Raw genomic sequence first — 16698 nt, 5'->3', positions numbered from 1 at the left:
TGGTGAGCTGGCTCCGGCTCAGCAGCCCAGGCAGATAGTATTGGACTTTGGGAGAGTGCAGAAAGAGACAGCCCCAGCGTTTGTGGGGCAGTGAATGCAGTTGCCTGGATACTGGAAGAGCAGCAAGAGCTTTTGGTGCCGGCACCTTTGGTGTGGGAGGAATCCCTGGACGTTCGGAATAGCTGGCTGGCTCCGGCTCAGCAGCCCAGGCAGATAGTATTGGACTTTGGGAGAGTGCAGAAAGAGACAGCGCCAGCGTTTGTGGGGCAGTGAATGCAGTTGCCTGGATACTGGAAGAGCAGCAAGAGCTTTTGGTGCCGGCACCTTTGGTGTGGGAGGAATCCCTGGACGTTCGCTATTGCTAGTGAGCTCGGGACCAGCAGCCCAGGCAGATAGTATTGGACTTTGGGAGAGTGCAGAAAGAGACAGCCCCAGCGTTTGTGGGGCAGTGAATGCAGTTGCCTGGATACTGGAAGAGCAGCAAGAGCTTTTGGTGCCGGCACCTTTGGTGTGGGAGGAATCCCTGGACGTTCGCTATTGCTAGTCGGCTCTGGACCAGCGGCCCAGGCAGATAGTATTGGACTTTGGGAGAGTGCAGAAAGAGACAGCGCCAGCGTTTGTGGGGCAGTGAATGCAGTTGCCTGGATACTGGAAGAGCAGCAAGAGCTTTTGGTGCCGGCACCTTTGGTGTGGGAGGAATCCCTGGACGTTCGGAATTGCTGAGCTGGCTCCGGCTCAGCAGCCCAGGCAGATAGTATTGGACTTTGGGAGAGTGCAGAAAGAGACAGCCCCAGCGTTTGTGGGGCAGTGAATGCAGTTGCCTGGATACTGGAAGAGCAGCAAGAGCTTTTGGTGCCGGCACCTTTGGTGTGGGAGGAATCCCTGGACGTTCGCTATTGCTAGTCAGCTCTGGACCAGCGGCCCAGGCAGATAGTATTGGACTTTGGGAGAGTGCAGAAAGAGACAGCCCCAGCGTTTGTGGGGCAGTGAATGCAGTTGCCTGGATACTGGAAGAGCAGCAAGAGCTTTTGGTGCCGGCACCTTTGGTGTGGGAGGAATCCCTGGACGTTCGGAATTGGTGAGCTGGCTCCGGCTCAGCAGCCCAGGCAGATAGTATTGGACTTTGGGAGAGTGCAGAAAGAGACAGCCCCAGCGTTTGTGGGGCAGTGAATGCAGTTGCCTGGATACTGGAAGAGCAGCAAGAGCTTTTGGTGCCGGCACCTTTGGTGTGGGAGGAATCCCTGGACGTTCCATATTGCTATTCAGCTCTGGACCAGCGGCCCAGGCAGATAGTATTGGACTTTGGGAGAGTAGAGAAAGAGACAGCCCCAGCGTTTGTGGGGCAGTGAATGCAGTTGCCTGGATACTGGAAGAGCAGCAAGAGCTTTTGGTCCCGGCACCTTTGGTGTGGGAGGAATCCCTGGACGTTCGGAATTGGTGAGCTGGCTCCGGCTCAGCAGCCCAGGCAGATAGTATTGGACTTTGGGAGAGTGCAGAAAGAGACAGCCCCAGCGTTTGTGGGGCAGTGAATGCAGTTGCCTGGATACTGGAAGAGCAGCAAGAGCTTTTGGTGCCGGCACCTTTGGTGTGGGAGGAATCCCTGGACGTTCGCTATTGCTATTCGGCTCTGCACCAGCGGCCCAGGCAGATAGTATTGGACTTTGGGAGAGTGCAGAAAGAGACAGCCCCAGCGTTTGTGGGGCAGTGAATGCAGTTGCCTGGATACTGGAAGAGCAGCAAGAGCTTTTGGTGCCGGCACCTTTGGTGTGGGAGGAATCCCTGGACGTTCGGAATAGCTGGCTGGCTCCTGCTCAGCAGCCCAGGCAGATAGTATTGGACTTTGGGAGAGTGCAGAAAGAGACAGCCCCAGCGTTTGTGGGGCAGTGAATGCAGTTGCCTGGATACTGGAAGAGCAGCAAGAGCTTTTGGTCCGGGCACCTTTGGTGTGGGAGGAATCCCTGGACGTTCGCTATTGCTAGTCGGCTCTGGACCAGCGGCCCAGGCAGATAGTATTGGACTTTGGGAGAGTACAGAAAGAGACAGCGCCAGCGTTTGTGGGGCAGTGAATGCAGTTGCCTGGATACTGGAAGAGCAGCAAGAGCTTTTGGTCCCGGCACCTTTGGTGTGGGAGGAATCCCTGGACGTTCGGAATAGATAGCTGGCTCCGGCTCAGCAGCCCAGGCAGATAGTATTGGACTTTGGGAGAGTGCAGAAAGAGACAGCGCCAGCGTTTGTGGGGCAGTGAATGCAGTTGCCTGGATACTGGAAGAGCAGCAAGAGCTTTTGGTGCCGGCACCTTTGGTGTGGGAGGAATCCCTGGACGTTCGGAATAGCTGGCTGGCTCCTGCTCAGCAGCCCAGGCAGATAGTATTGGACTTTGGGAGAGTACAGAAAGAGACAGCGCCAGCGTTTGTGGGGCAGTGAATGCAGTTGCCTGGATACTGGAGGAGCAGCAGGACCTTTTGGTCCGGGCACCTTTGGTGTGGGAGGAATCCCTGGACGTTCGCTATTGCTAGTCGGCTCTGGACCAGCGGCCCAGGCAGATAGTATTGGACTTTGGGAGAGTACAGAAAGAGACAGCCCCAGCGTTTGTGGGGCAGTGAATGCGGTTGCCTGGATACTGGAAGAGCAGCAAGAGCTTTTGGTCCTGGCACCTTTGGTGTGGGAGGAATCCCTGGACGTTCGGAATTGCTGAGCTGGCTCTGGCTCAGCAGCCCAGGCAGATAGTATTGGACTTTGGGAGAGTGCAGAAAGAGACAGCGCCAGCGTTTGTGGGGCAGTGAATGCAGTTGCCTGGATACTGGAAGAGCAGCAAGAGCTTTTGGTGCCGGCACCTTTGGTGTGGGAGGAATCCCTGGACGTTCGCTATTGCTAGTCGGCTCTGGACCAGCGGCCCAGGCAGATAGTATTGGACTTTGGGAGAGTGCAGAAAGAGACAGCGCCAGCGTTTGTGGGGCAGTGAATGCAGTTGCCTGGATACTGGAAGAGCAGCAAGAGCTTTTGGTGCCGGCACCTTTGGTGTGGGAGGAATCCCTGGACGTTCGGAATTGGTGAGCTGGCTCCGGCTCAGCAGCCCAGGCAGATAGTATTGGACTTTGGGAGAGTGCAGAAAGAGACAGCGCCAGCGTTTGTGGGGCAGTGAATGCAGTTGCCTGGATACTGGAAGAGCAGCAAGAGCTTTTGGTCCCGGCACCTTTGGTGTGGGAGGAATCCCTGGACGTTCGGAATTGCTGAGCTAGCTCCGGCTCAGCAGCCCAGGCAGATATTATTGGACTTTGGGAGAGTACAGAAAGAGACAGCGCCAGCGTTTGTGGGGCAGTGAATGCAGTTGCCTGGATACTGGAAGAGCAGCAAGAGCTTTTGGTGCCGGCACCTTTGGTGTGGGAGGAATCCCTGGACGTTCCATATTGCTATTCAGCTCTGGACCAGAGGCTCAGGCAGATAGTATTGGACTTTGGGAGAGTGCAGAAAGAGACAGCGCCAGCGTTTGTGGGGCAGTGAATGCAGTTGCCTGGATACTGGAAGAGCAGCAAGAGCTTTTGGTGCCGGCACCTTTGGTGTGGGAGGAATCCCTGGACGTTCGCTATTGCTAGTCGTCTCTGGACCAGCGGCCCAGGCAGATAGTATTGGACTTTGGGAGAGTGCAGAAAGAGACAGCGCCAGCGTTTGTGGGGCAGTGAATGCAGTTGCCTGGATACTGGAAGAGCAGCAAGAGCTTTTGGTCCCGGCACCTTTGGTGTGGGAGGAATCCCTGGACGTTTGGTATTGCTAGTCGGCACGAGACCAGCGGCCCAGGCAGATAGTATTGGACTTTGGGAGAGTGCAGAAAGAGACAGCGCCAGCGTTTGTGGGGCAGTGAATGCAGTTGCCTGGATACTGGAAGAGCAGCAAGAGCTTTTGGTGCCGGCACCTTTGGTGTGGGAGGAATCCCTGGACGTTCGCTATTGCTAGTCAGCTCTGGACCAGCGGCCCAGGCAGATAGTATTGGACTTTGGGAGAGTGCAGAAAGAGACAGCCCCAGCGTTTGTGGGGCAGTGAATGCAGTTGCCTGGATACTGGAAGAGCAGCAAGAGCTTTTGGTCCCGGCACCTTTGGTGTGGGAGGAATCCCTGGACGTTCGGAATTGGTGAGCTGGCTCCGGCTCAGCAGCCCAGGCAGATAGTATTGGACTTTGGGAGAGTGCAGAAAGAGACAGCCCCAGCGTTTGTGGGGCAGTGAATGCAGTTGCCTGGATACTGGAAGAGCAGCAAGAGCTTTTGGTGCCGGCACCTTTGGTGTGGGAGGAATCCCTGGACGTTCGGAATTGCTGAGCTGGCTCCGGCTCAGCAGCCCAGGCAGATAGTATTGGACTTTGGGAGAGTGCAGAAAGAGACAGCGCCAGCGTTTGTGGGGCAGTGAATGCAGTTGCCTGGATACTGGAAGAGCAGCAAGAGCTTTTGGTGCCGGCACCTTTGGTGTGGGAGGAATCCCTGGACGTTCGCTATTGCTAGTCAGCTCTGGACCAGCGGCCCAGGCAGATAGTATTGGACTTTGGGAGAGTAGAGAAAGAGACAGCCCCAGCGTTTGTGGGGCAGTGAATGCAGTTGCCTGGATACTGGAAGAGCAGCAAGAGCTTTTGGTGCCGGCACCTTTGGTGTGGGAGGAATCCCTGGACGTTCGGAATTGCTGAGCTGGCTCCGGCTCAGCAGCCCAGGCAGATAGTATTGGACTTTGGGAGAGTGCAGAAAGAGACAGCCCCAGCGTTTGTGGGGCAGTGAATGCAGTTGCCTGGATACTGGAAGAGCAGCAAGAGCTTTTGGTGCCGGCACCTTTGGTGTGGGAGGAATCCCTGGACGTTCGCTATTGCTAGTCAGCTCTGGACCAGCGGCCCAGGCAGATAGTATTGGACTTTGGGAGAGTACAGAAAGAGACAGCCCCAGCGTTTGTGGGGCAGTGAATGCAGTTGCCTGGATACTGGAAGAGCAGCAAGAGCTTTTGGTCCTGGCACCTTTGGTGTGGGAGGAATCCCTGGACGTTTGGTATTGCTAGTCGGCACCAGACCAGCGGCCCAGGCAGATAGTATTGGACTTTGGGAGAGTGCAGAAAGAGACAGCGCCAGCGTTTGTGGGGCAGTGAATGCAGTTGCCTGGATACTGGAAGAGCAGCAAGAGCTTTTGGTGCCGGCACCTTTGGTGTGGGAGGAATCCCTGGACGTTCGGAATAGCTGGCTGGCTCCTGCTCAGCAGCCCAGGCAGATAGTATTGGACTTTGGGAGAGTACAGAAAGAGACAGCGCCAGCGTTTGTGGGGCAGTGAATGCAGTTGCCTGGATACTGGAGGAGCAGCAGGACCTTTTGGTCCGGGCACCTTTGGTGTGGGAGGAATCCCTGGACGTTCGCTATTGCTAGTCGTCTCTGGACCAGCGGCCCAGGCAGATAGTATTGGACTTTGGGAGTGTACAGAAAGAGACAGCCCCAGCGTTTGTGGGGCAGTGAATGCGGTTGCCTGGATACTGGAAGAGCAGCAAGAGCTTTTGGTCCTGGCACCTTTGGTGTGGGAGGAATGCATGGACGTTTGGTATTGCTAGTCGGCACGAGACCAGCGGCCCAGGGAGATAGTATTGGTCTTTGGGAGAGTAGAGAAAGAGACAGCGCCAGCGTTTGTGGGGCAGTGAATGCGGTTGCCTGGATACTGGAGAAGAAGCAAGAGCTTTGGTCCCAGCACCTTTGGTGTGGGAGGAATCCCTGGACGTTCAGAATTGGTGAGCTGGCTCCGGCTCAGCAGCCCAGGCAGATAGTATTGGACTTTGGGAGAGTGCAGAAAGAGACAGCCCCAGCGTTTGTGGGGCAGTGAATGCAGTTGCCTGGATACTGGAAGAGCAGCAAGAGCTTTTGGTGCCGGCACCTTTGGTGTGGGAGGAATCCCTGGACGGTCGGAATTGGTGAGGTGGCTCTGGCTCAGCAGCCCAGGCAGATAGTATTGGACTTTGGGAGAGTGCAGAAAGAGATAGCGCCAGCGTTTGTGGGGCAGTGAATGCAGTTGCCTGGATACTGGAAGAGCAGCAAGAGCTTTTGGTGCCGGCACCTTTGGTGTGGGAGGAATCCCTGGACGTTCGCTATTGCTGGACGGCTCTGGACCAGCGGCCCAGGCCGATAGTATTGGACTTTGGGAGAGTACAGAAAGAGACAGCGCCAGCGTTTGTGGGGCAGTGAATGCAGTTGCCTGGATACTGGAAGAGCAGCAAGAGCTTTTGGTGCCGGCACCTTTGGTGTGGGAGGAATCCCTGGACGTTCGGAATTGGTGAGCTGGCTCCGGCTCAGCAGCCCAGGCAGATAGTATTGGACTTTGGGAGAGTGCAGAAAGAGACAGCGCCAGCGTTTGTGGGGCAGTGAATGCAGTTGCCTGGATACTGGAAGAGCAGCAAGAGCTTTTGGTCCCGGCACCTTTGGTGTGGGAGGAATCCCTGGACGTTCGGAATTGGTGAGCTGGCTCCGGCTCAGCAGCCCAGGCAGATAGTATTGGACTTTGGGAGAGTGCAGAAAGAGACAGCCCCAGCGTTTGTGGGGCAGTGAATGCAGTTGCCTGGATACTGGAAGAGCAGCAAGAGCTTTTGGTGCCGGCACCTTTGGTGTGGGAGGAATCCCTGGACGTTCCATATTGCTATTCAGCTCTGGACCAGAGGCTCAGGCAGATAGTATTGGACTTTGGGAGAGTGCAGAAAGAGACAGCGCCAGCGTTTGTGGGGCAGTGAATGCAGTTGCCTGGATACTGGAAGAGCAGCAAGAGCTTTTGGTGCCGGCACCTTTGGTGTGGGAGGAATCCCTGGACGTTCGGAATAGCTGGCTGGCTCCGGCTCAGCAGCCCAGGCAGATAGTATTGGACTTTGGGAGAGTGCAGAAAGAGACAGCGCCAGCGTTTGTGGGGCAGTGAATGCAGTTGCCTGGATACTGGAGGAGCAGCAGGACCTTTTGGTCCGGGCACCTTTGGTGTGGGAGGAATCCCTGGACGTTCGCTATTGCTAGTCGGCTCTGGACCAGCGGCCCAGGCAGATAGTATTGGACTTTGGGAGAGTACAGAAAGAGACAGCCCCAGCGTTTGTGGGGCAGTGAATGCGGTTGCCTGGATACTGGAAGAGCAGCAAGAGCTTTTGGTGCCGGCACCTTTGGTGTGGGAGGAATCCCTGGACGTTCCATATTGCTATTCAGCTCTGGACCAGAGGCTCAGGCAGATAGTATTGGACTTTGGGAGAGTGCAGAAAGAGACAGCGCCAGCGTTTGTGGGGCAGTGAATGCAGTTGCCTGGATACTGGAAGAGCAGCAAGAGCTTTTGGTGCCGGCACCTTTGGTGTGGGAGGAATCCCTGGACGTTCGGAATAGCTGGCTGGCTCCGGCTCAGCAGCCCAGGCAGATAGTATTGGACTTTGGGAGAGTGCAGAAAGAGACAGCGCCAGCGTTTGTGGGGCAGTGAATGCAGTTGCCTGGATACTGGAGGAGCAGCAGGACCTTTTGGTCCGGGCACCTTTGGTGTGGGAGGAATCCCTGGACGTTCGCTATTGCTAGTCGTCTCTGGACCAGCGGCCCAGGCAGATAGTATTGGACTTTGGGAGTGTACAGAAAGAGACAGCGCCAGCGTTTGTGGGGCAGTGAATGCGGTTGCCTGGATACTGGAAGAGCAGCAAGAGCTTTTGGTCCTGGCACCTTTGGTGTGGTAGGAATGCATGGACGTTTGGTCTTGCTAGTCGGCACCAGACCAGCGGCCCAGGGAGATAGTATTGGACTTTGGGAGAGTGCAGTCTGGGTACCAGGGAGAAGAGATCAGCACCTCCCGCTCCACTTCCCCTCCTCAGGAAGCTGTCGAGAGCCGTGAGGTCGCCCCTCACCCTCCTTCTCTCCAAAATAGATAAGCCCAGTGTCCTCTGCCCCTCTTCATGGGACACACCTTCCAGCCACTTCCTCAGCTTTGCTGCCCTTCTCGGCACGCATTCACGTACTTTGACATCCTTTTGAAATGGTGGGGCCCAGAACCACACACAATCCTCAAGGTGAGGCCGCACCAGCACTAAATACAGCGGGATAATCACCTCTTCCGTCCGGCTGGTTACACTGTGTTTGATGCACCCCACGATGCGGTTTGCCCTCTTGGCTGCCAGGGCACACTGCTGCCTCCTGTTGAGCCTGCTGTCACCCAGCACCTGCAGACCCCTTTTGCAGGGCTGCTCTCCCAATTTAGACTTGTGCCCGGCGTTACTCCGTCCCAGGTGCAGAATCCGGCATTTGGTCTTGTTCAGTTTCACGCCGTTGATGATTGCCCAGTGCTCCCACCTGTCCAGACCCCTCTGCAAGACCTCTTGTCCCTCGAGAGAGTCAGCAGCACCTCCCACTTCCGTATCATCCCCAGACTTCCTAAGGGCGCATTCAACTCCTGCATCCAGATCATTGAGAAAAGGATTGAACAGAACTGGCCCTAGAATTGAGCCTGGAGGAGCACCGCTGGTGACTGGTTGCCAGCCAGATGGAGCCCCATTCACTGCAACCCTTTGAGCCCTGCCGTTCAGCCAGTTCTTCACCCAGCGCACCGTCTACCTGCTCATCTCACAGCTGGGTGACTTGTCCAGAAGGATGCTGTGAGGGACAGTGCCAAAAGCCTTACTAAAACCCAGAAAAACTGCATCCACCGCCATCCTTTCACCCACTAGGCGGGTGACCTTATCGTAGAAGGATATCAAATTAGTTAGACAGGGCTTGCCCTTTGTGAACCCGTCTTGACTGTGCCTGATGATTGCATTGTTCTTTACAAGTCTTTCAGTGGCACCCAGCATGATCTTCTCCATCATTCTTCCGGGTCCTGAGGTTAAAGATAGTTGCTGTCTAAGGTGCTACTGTGTTGATACTGCTTAATTTTATCCAAGGAATTTTTACAAAATAATCCTAAAGATGGTTCTAATCTCAGGGTGGGATGTGGAGGCTTTATGCACCGTAGTAGCACAAGATTGTAAGTGGAGCACCATTGCCCATCCAGAGCAAAGCCGAATTACGTCTCTTGGGATGAAGATGAGCAAATGTCCACCTTGTTCCCAACTTTAAGGTATTTTAAATTCCAGAACGGAGAATATTTGTGTGCACATCTAAAGGCACATGCCTGCTCTGGGAATTCATGATGAAAAGAAGGTGGTGGTAATTTTTTTTTTTCCCCTCCTCACCCATTCAATCATTTCTAGATTAAACGCTGTCAATCAGAAATGGTCTCTTTCTGCTAAAGCCTCTGCTGTGTACTGCGGCAAGTCATGCACTGAGCGAGCCACTGCCTTTTCTTTTTCAATCATCTTCTTCATTGGGCTGCAGGTTTCTCTTGGGCCTGAGATCCAAGACTCAGAATTGGTTTAACTTGTTAGGGCTCTTTCTTTGTAGGTGTTTTTACAGACTGAAAGACAACCTTGGTTATGCTTCTCGTTATTTTTAGTTTTACTTTGAGTATCAGCTAAACTGCTCCTAATGAAGCAGAACTATAAGCTTCCTTGATGCTTAGTAAAAGACGTATTATTTTTTTTTTCTGCAGTGGTTTGATATTTTGTGATGGTGTATGTAGAGGCAGCTGTTCACAGAGACAACATGTATATTGAAGCAAATGGATGTTCTGCATGAGCATTTTTCGTACCGCACGACTGCTTTTCGGGCTTAACTTGTGAAATTGTTTCTCATCACATTTCTAGCTGATGGGAGGAGAGCAAGGACGAGAAGTCTCACAGGAGCACGCTTCTCCTGCAAGTCACAGCTCAGCTTTTCACACTCAGGTAGGTCTAGGTATAGAGATGTGTGTGCTTGTGTGTATGTGTGTATTATTTTTTCCTGGTTGTTTCTAAGAGGTGATTATGGTCGTTTTGTAGCAGGAATGGGCAGAAGCAGTAGCATTTTCTGCTGTTTTCAATGTGAATAATGGTGTTTTGCCTAAAAGAACAGTTTGTTCAGACAGGTTGTCGTGGTTTAACCCCAGCCAGAAACTAAGCACCACCCAGCCGCTCGCTCACTCCCCACCCCAGTGGGATGGGGGAGAGAATTGGAAGGGTGAAAGTCAGAAAACTCATGGGTTGAGATAAGAACAGTTTAATAATTGAAGTAAAATGAAGTAGAATAGGAGGAGGAGGAGCAATAATAACAATAATAATAATAATAATAATAATAATAATAATAATAATAATAATAATAATAATAATAATAATAAACAATAATAATATAGAAAGCAAGTGATACACGATGCAATTGCTCACCAGCCACCGACCGATGCCCAGCCTGTTCCCGAGCAGCGATCACTGCCCCCTGGCCAACTCCCCCCCAGTTTACATACTGAGCATGACATCATACGGTATGGAACAGCCCTTTGGCCAGTCTGGGTCAGCTGTCGTGGCTGTGCCCCCTCCCAGCTTCTTGTGCACCGGGCAGAGCGTGGGAAGCTAAAAAGTCCTTGACTGGTGTAATCACTACTTAGCAACATCCAAAACATCAGTGTGTTATCAACATTATTCTCATACTAAATCCAAAACACAGCACTGTACCAGCTACTGGGAAGAAAAAATCAACTCTATCCCAGCTGAAACCAGGACAGTATCCACCCCTTATTCCATACCATATACGTCATGCCCAGGTCTTACGCTTTCGAATACATTCCAATTAATCACTACCACTTTTACACACACACACACACACACAGACATAATTTCCTTAGTCTATAGGCTATCCCTCTAAAATGTTTGTTGAGTTGATTTAGTCCATGACTTTGGGCTCCATCTGTCATAACAGTCTTTCAGGGCAGGAGAGATGGTGTGTGGTGTTGGATTGTTGCATGCTGAAGCCCGTTCTGGTTCCATCACCACTGCACTTTGCTCGGTTTCCTCAAAGTTCATTCTTCATTAATCTGGGTGATTCTTACTGTATACTGTTGATATGGCACATAGTAATCATTGAAGTGATGACATCCGGTATTATATAGCAACTACCATTCTACAATTCAGTTCATTGGCTATTTTCACCCCAAATCAAATCCCCTTGAGGTATATATCAGAATTCCCCATCCTCCTGCATCACCTACCAAGTGCACCCAGGTCCTTGAGCAAAAGCAATCCCACGGATGGGTTTACCTCTGCCTGAGGCAGGAGTAACCTAGACTGTCTTCCCCGTCATATTTTTTAGGTGCGCTACAGGGGCTTTATCCCCCTCTACAGTACGTCAAAGTCTTGACTGGGCAGGGCCAGCTCGATTGGCAGATCCCCTAGTGTTGACTAACCAGGTGGCCTTTGCTAAATGTGTACCCCAATGTTTGAATGTTCCACCGCCCATTGCTTTTAGTGTAGTCTTTAACAGTCCATTGTACGTTCGATTTTCCCAGAGGCTGTTGCGTGGTAGGGGATGTGATATACCCACTCAATGCCATGCTCTTTGGCCCAGGTGTCTATGAGGTTGTTTTGGAAATGAGTCCCGTTATCTGACTCAATTCTTTCTGGGGTGCCCTGTCGCCACAGGACTTGCTTTTCAAGACCCAGGAGTGCTCCGGGCGGTGGCATGGGGCACGGGATATGTTTCCAGCCATCCGGCGGCTGCTTCCACCATTGGAAGCACATGGCGCTTGCCTTGGCGGGTTTGTGGGACTGTGATATAATCAATCCGCCAGGCCTCCCCATATCTATATTTCAGCCATTGTCCTCCATACCAGAGAGGCTTGAACCGCTTAGCTTGCTTGATTGCAGCGCATGTTTCACATTCATGGCTAAGCTGTGCAATAGTGTCCATGGTCAGGTCCACCTTGATCACCAGCCCATCTATATGTTGCATCTCTTCCTTGATGGCCTGAGGTGTCATGGGCCCACCAAGCTAGAAATAATTCACCCTTCTGTTCCCAGTCCAGATCCACTTGAGCCACTTCAATCTTAGCAGCCTGACCCACCTGCTGATTGTTTTGATATTCTTCAGTGGCCCGACTCTTGGGTACGTGAGCATCTACGTGACGTACTTTTACAACCAGGCTCTCTACCCGGGCAGCAATATCTTGCCACAGTGCAGCAGCCCACATGGGTTTGCCTCTGCGCTGCCAGTTGCTCTGCTTCCACTGCTGTAACCGCCCCCACAGGGCATTTGCCACCATCCATGAGTCAGTATAGAGATAGAGCACTGGCCACTTTTCTCATTCGGCAATATCTAAAGCCAGCTGGATGGCTTTCACCTCTGCCAACTGACTCGATTCACCTTCTCCTTCAGCAGTTTCTGCAACTTGTCGTATAGGACTCCATACAGCAGCTTTCCACCTCCGATGCTTTCCCACAAGACAACAGGACCCATCAGTGAACAGGGCATATTGCTTCTAATTTTCTGGTAGTTTATTATACAGCGGGGCCTCCTCAGCACGCGTCACCTCCCCTCTGGCGATATTCTGAAATCTTTGCCTTCTGGCCAGTCCATGATCACTTCCAAGATTCCTGGGTGACTGGGGTTTCCTATTCGAGCCCGTTGTGTGATGGGTGCAACCCACTTACTCCATGTAGCGTTAGTTGCGTGATGTGTAGAGGGGACCCTCCCTTTGAACATCCAGCCCAGCACTGGCAGTCGGGGTGCCAGGAGGAGCTGTGCTTCACTACCAGCCACTTCTGAAGTGGTTTGAACACCTTCATATGCTGCCAATGTCTCTTTCTCAGTTGGAGTATAGCTAGCCTTGGATCCTCTGTATCCCCGACTTCAAAACCCTAGGGGTCGACTTCAAGTCTCCCCTGGTGCTTTCTGCCAGAGGCTCCAGGTCGGGCCGTTCTCCCCGGCTGCAGTGTAGAGCACATTTTGTTCATCTTGTCCTGCCCGGACTGGCCCAAGGGCGACTGCATGAAATGTCTCCTGTTTAATTTGTTCAAAGGCTTGTCGTTGCTCAGGGCCTCATTTTAAGTTGTTCTTCTTCCGAGTCACTTGATAGAGAGGGCTTACGATCAGACTGTAATTTGGAATATGCGTTCTCCAACAACCCACAACACCCAAGAAAGCCTGTGTTTCCTTTTTGCTGGTTGGTGGAGACATGGCTGTTATTTTGTTGATCACATCCAGTGGGATCTGACAATGTCCGTCTTGCCATTTTATTCCTAAAAACTGGATCTCCTGTGCAGGTCCCTTGACCTTACTTTCTTTTATGGCAAAGCCGGCCTCCAGAAGGATTTGGACTATTTTCTTCCATTTCTCAAAACCTCTTCTGCTGTGTTGCCCCACACGATGATGTCATCAATGTATTGCAGGTGTTCTGGAGCTTCACCCTGTTCCAATGCAGTCTAGATCAGTCCACGGCAAATGGTAGGGCTGTGTTTCCACCCCTGGGGCAGTCGATTCCAGGTGTACTGGATGGCCCTCCAAGTGAAAGCAAACTGTGGCCTGCACTCCAGCGCCAAAGGGATAGAGAAAAACGCATTAGTGATGTCAGTTGTGGCATACCATTTGGCTGCCTTTGACTCCAGTTCGTATGGAAATTCCAGCATGTCCGGCACGGCAGCGCTCAGCGGTGGCGTGACTTCATTCAGGCCCCGGTAGTCTCCTGTTAGTCTCCACTCTCCATTAGACTTTCGCACTGGCCATATGGGACTGTTAAAAGGTGAGCGAGTCTTGCTGATCACTCCTTGGCTCTCCAGTCGACGAATCAGCTTACGGATGGGAATCAGGGAGTCTCTGTTGGTGCGATATTGCCGCCGATGCACTGTTGTGGTAGCGATTGGCACCTCTTGTTCTTCAGCCCTCAGCAGCCCCACAATAGAAGGGTCCTTTGAGAGACCAGGCAGGGTAGACAGCTGTTTAATTTCCTCCATCTCCAAGGCAGCTATACCAAAAGCCCACCGGTACCCTTTTGGGTCTTTGAAATACCCTCTCCTGAGTTAGTCTATGCCAAGGATGTGAATGTCCCATACTCTCCCACACACCCTGCCACTCGTAACTATCCAGCCTTGGGGCAGATCTCTGGATGATATTCTTAAAATGCTTATTAACCTTAGACAAAACAGAAACAATATTCCCAAGGAATATACCGAAGGATGTTCGAGATACAAAAAAGTTGTTGTAACGAAGGATGAAGAATCATAGAAGAAGGCAGCGAAGGTGCCATTCTGTATTTCCTCCATAAAAAGCCTCTCAGAGGAGGAGGTATAATTGCTAATTGTCTCCATGAGGTGGTACCCGAAGTACAGTAATGTCTTCAGTACAAAACCCAAATACCAGGTAACACTCAAGGTCAGTGTTTTAATAAGAAGTCTCCAAAGCAAAACATCACCAATCACTGCAGAGAACAGCAAACTGCAAAAACCAACACCAATCTTTAACACGTACTGCAAAAACAAGAGCAAGGTGCAGATCAAGTAGACTAATACCGAGAACAGATGAATCAAAATTATGACGGGCAACTGTTAACAGATACAAATTCCTTAGTACACTCTGGTTAATCTGTTGTTATCTCAAACCCTTTGTGCCCCATGTTGGGCACCAAGAAGGACTGTCGTGGTTTAACCCCAGCCAGCAACTAAGCACCACGCAGCTGCTCGCTCACTCCCCGCACCCCAGTGGGATGGGGAAGAGCATTGGAAGGGTGAAAGTCAGAAAACTCATGGGCTGAGATAAGAACAGTTTAATAATTGAAGTAAAATGGAATAGAATAGTACTAGGAGTAGGAGTAGGAGTAGGAGTAGGAGTAGGAGTAGGAGTAGTAATGATGATGATGATGATGATGATGATGATGATGATGATGATAATAATAATAATATACAATAATAATATACAAAGCAAGTGATACACGATACAATTGCTCACCAGCCACCAACCGATACCCAGCCCGTTCCTGAGCACCAATCGCTGCCTCCCATCCAACTCCCCCCAATTTATATAGTAAGAATCACGTCCTATGGTATGGAATAGCCCTTTGGCCAGTCTAGGTCAGCTGTCCTGGCTGTACCCCCTCCCAGCTTCTTGTGAACTGGGCAGAGCATGGGAAGCTAAAAAGTCCTTGACTCGTGTAATCACTACTTAGCAACAACTAAAACATCAGTGTGTTCTCAAGATTATTCTCATACTAAATCCAAAACACAGCACTGTACCAGCTACTGGGAAGAAAAAATCAACTCTATCCCAGCTGAAACCAGGACACAGGCAAAAACATTTCTTCGTTTCAGACAGGAACACAGCTGGGACTGTCTCCTCTGGTCCCTTTTGGCTGGGTTACTGCCTGCTGCTCGTGCACCACGAAGATGGCCTCTCGTGCCCTGCAGCTGGGGGGACGAAGGCTTTTTTCCCCCCACGCTGGGCCAGCAAGTGACCCCGGGGCTTTTTGCCTTCCTCTGCAGCACTGAGCACGGCCCCTTGCCAGGGCTCCTTTGGGCCATTTTGGCTAGGTGCCTGCTGCTCCTGCTCCACGAAGGTGGCCCTTGTGCCCCGCATGCGGGGGGAGGACGCTTTCTAGACTCCCAGGGCGGACGCCCAGGGTGGCCCCCGGGGGGTTGCTGCTTCTCCTCTCTAACAGCATTGAGCGCAGCCCCTTGTCAGGGCTCCTCTGGGCCCTTGGGGCTCAGTTCTTGCCTGCTGCTCTTGCACCTCCGAGGCGCCGCTCGTGCCCTGGCGCTCCCTGGCTCTTTTGCCCATTGCAGGTTTGGAGCAGGAGCGAGCTCTGCTCTTGCCTTGGCTCCGTTTCCCGAGGTGTTCTTGCTTGTGCAAAACAGCCTGTGCTTGGAAGGGCTCCAGGCTTGCTGCCCCCTCCGCAGCTGCCGCTTTTCAGCTCTCCCTGCATGCGATCCAAGCGCAGGGCAGGCAGGAGAGCGCTTTTCCTGCCTCCCTGGCCAAGAAGCACAGCGGAGCAAGTTTTGGAAGGCAAAAGGTGTGCTTGTCATCGACCCGTGTCCTACTTGGGAAAATACCCCAGGGCACCACACCCCTCTTCTTCTTCTACTTTTCTGGGGGTGGTCGGGACCCATCCTCCTTCTTCAAGTTCTTCTGCACTGTTGAGAAACGAGGGACTGCTTGGCCCGTATTCCTGCTGCTCCTTTCTGCGGCTTTCCTTTGCCACACTGCAGGGCATGATTTTTCCAACTAAACTGAAGAACACATCAGCCTGCTCCTGCCTACACGTGCGCATTGTGCTAATGCTTGTGAGCATCGGCTCTGAAAGAGATTCAGCAAAATGGCCTAAAATAGCCTCAAATAAAATCAGAGAAAATAAAATAATAAAATGATAAAATCATAACATTAAATAACAAAATAAAATAAAAACGCATAAAGCAAGGTAAAGTAAAGTAAGATTAACCAACATAAAATAAAATAATAAAAAATAAACCCAAAGAAAATTTGATAAAATCAAATACAATAACATAACATGAAAGAAACTAAACTAAAATAACATAAACCAACATAACCAGGCAGAAAATAAAATAAAGTAAAATTAAGTCAACTAAAATGAAATCCTGTTTCTACTTGTATCCCTTTTGATTTGTGTCCTCGAAAGTGTTTCTGGAGCTGTAAACCCCCTGGCATTTCAGGCAAAGAGTGGTCTCCTTGTTCTGCGCCTCATCCTGAGTGCAGGGAAGAGAAGAGGAGAGAAGAGAAGGGCTGAGTTGGCAGGGACCTCCAGGGACCTTCGGGACTATCTAGCTGAGGGGAAGACGACTAGCAGGAGCAAGACAAAGGCTGAGAGGGCTGCCGTCACTTTCAGGAAAGGTCTTGAGGGTGAAGGC

Source organism: Nipponia nippon, unplaced genomic scaffold (genome assembly GCF_047370975.1).
Source record: "Nipponia nippon isolate SJK-2023a ecotype South Korea unplaced genomic scaffold, ASM4737097v1 scaffold_65, whole genome shotgun sequence".
NCBI classification, from domain to species: domain Eukaryota; kingdom Metazoa; phylum Chordata; class Aves; order Pelecaniformes; family Threskiornithidae; genus Nipponia; species Nipponia nippon.
Note: the sequence above shows the minus strand (reverse complement) of the source record.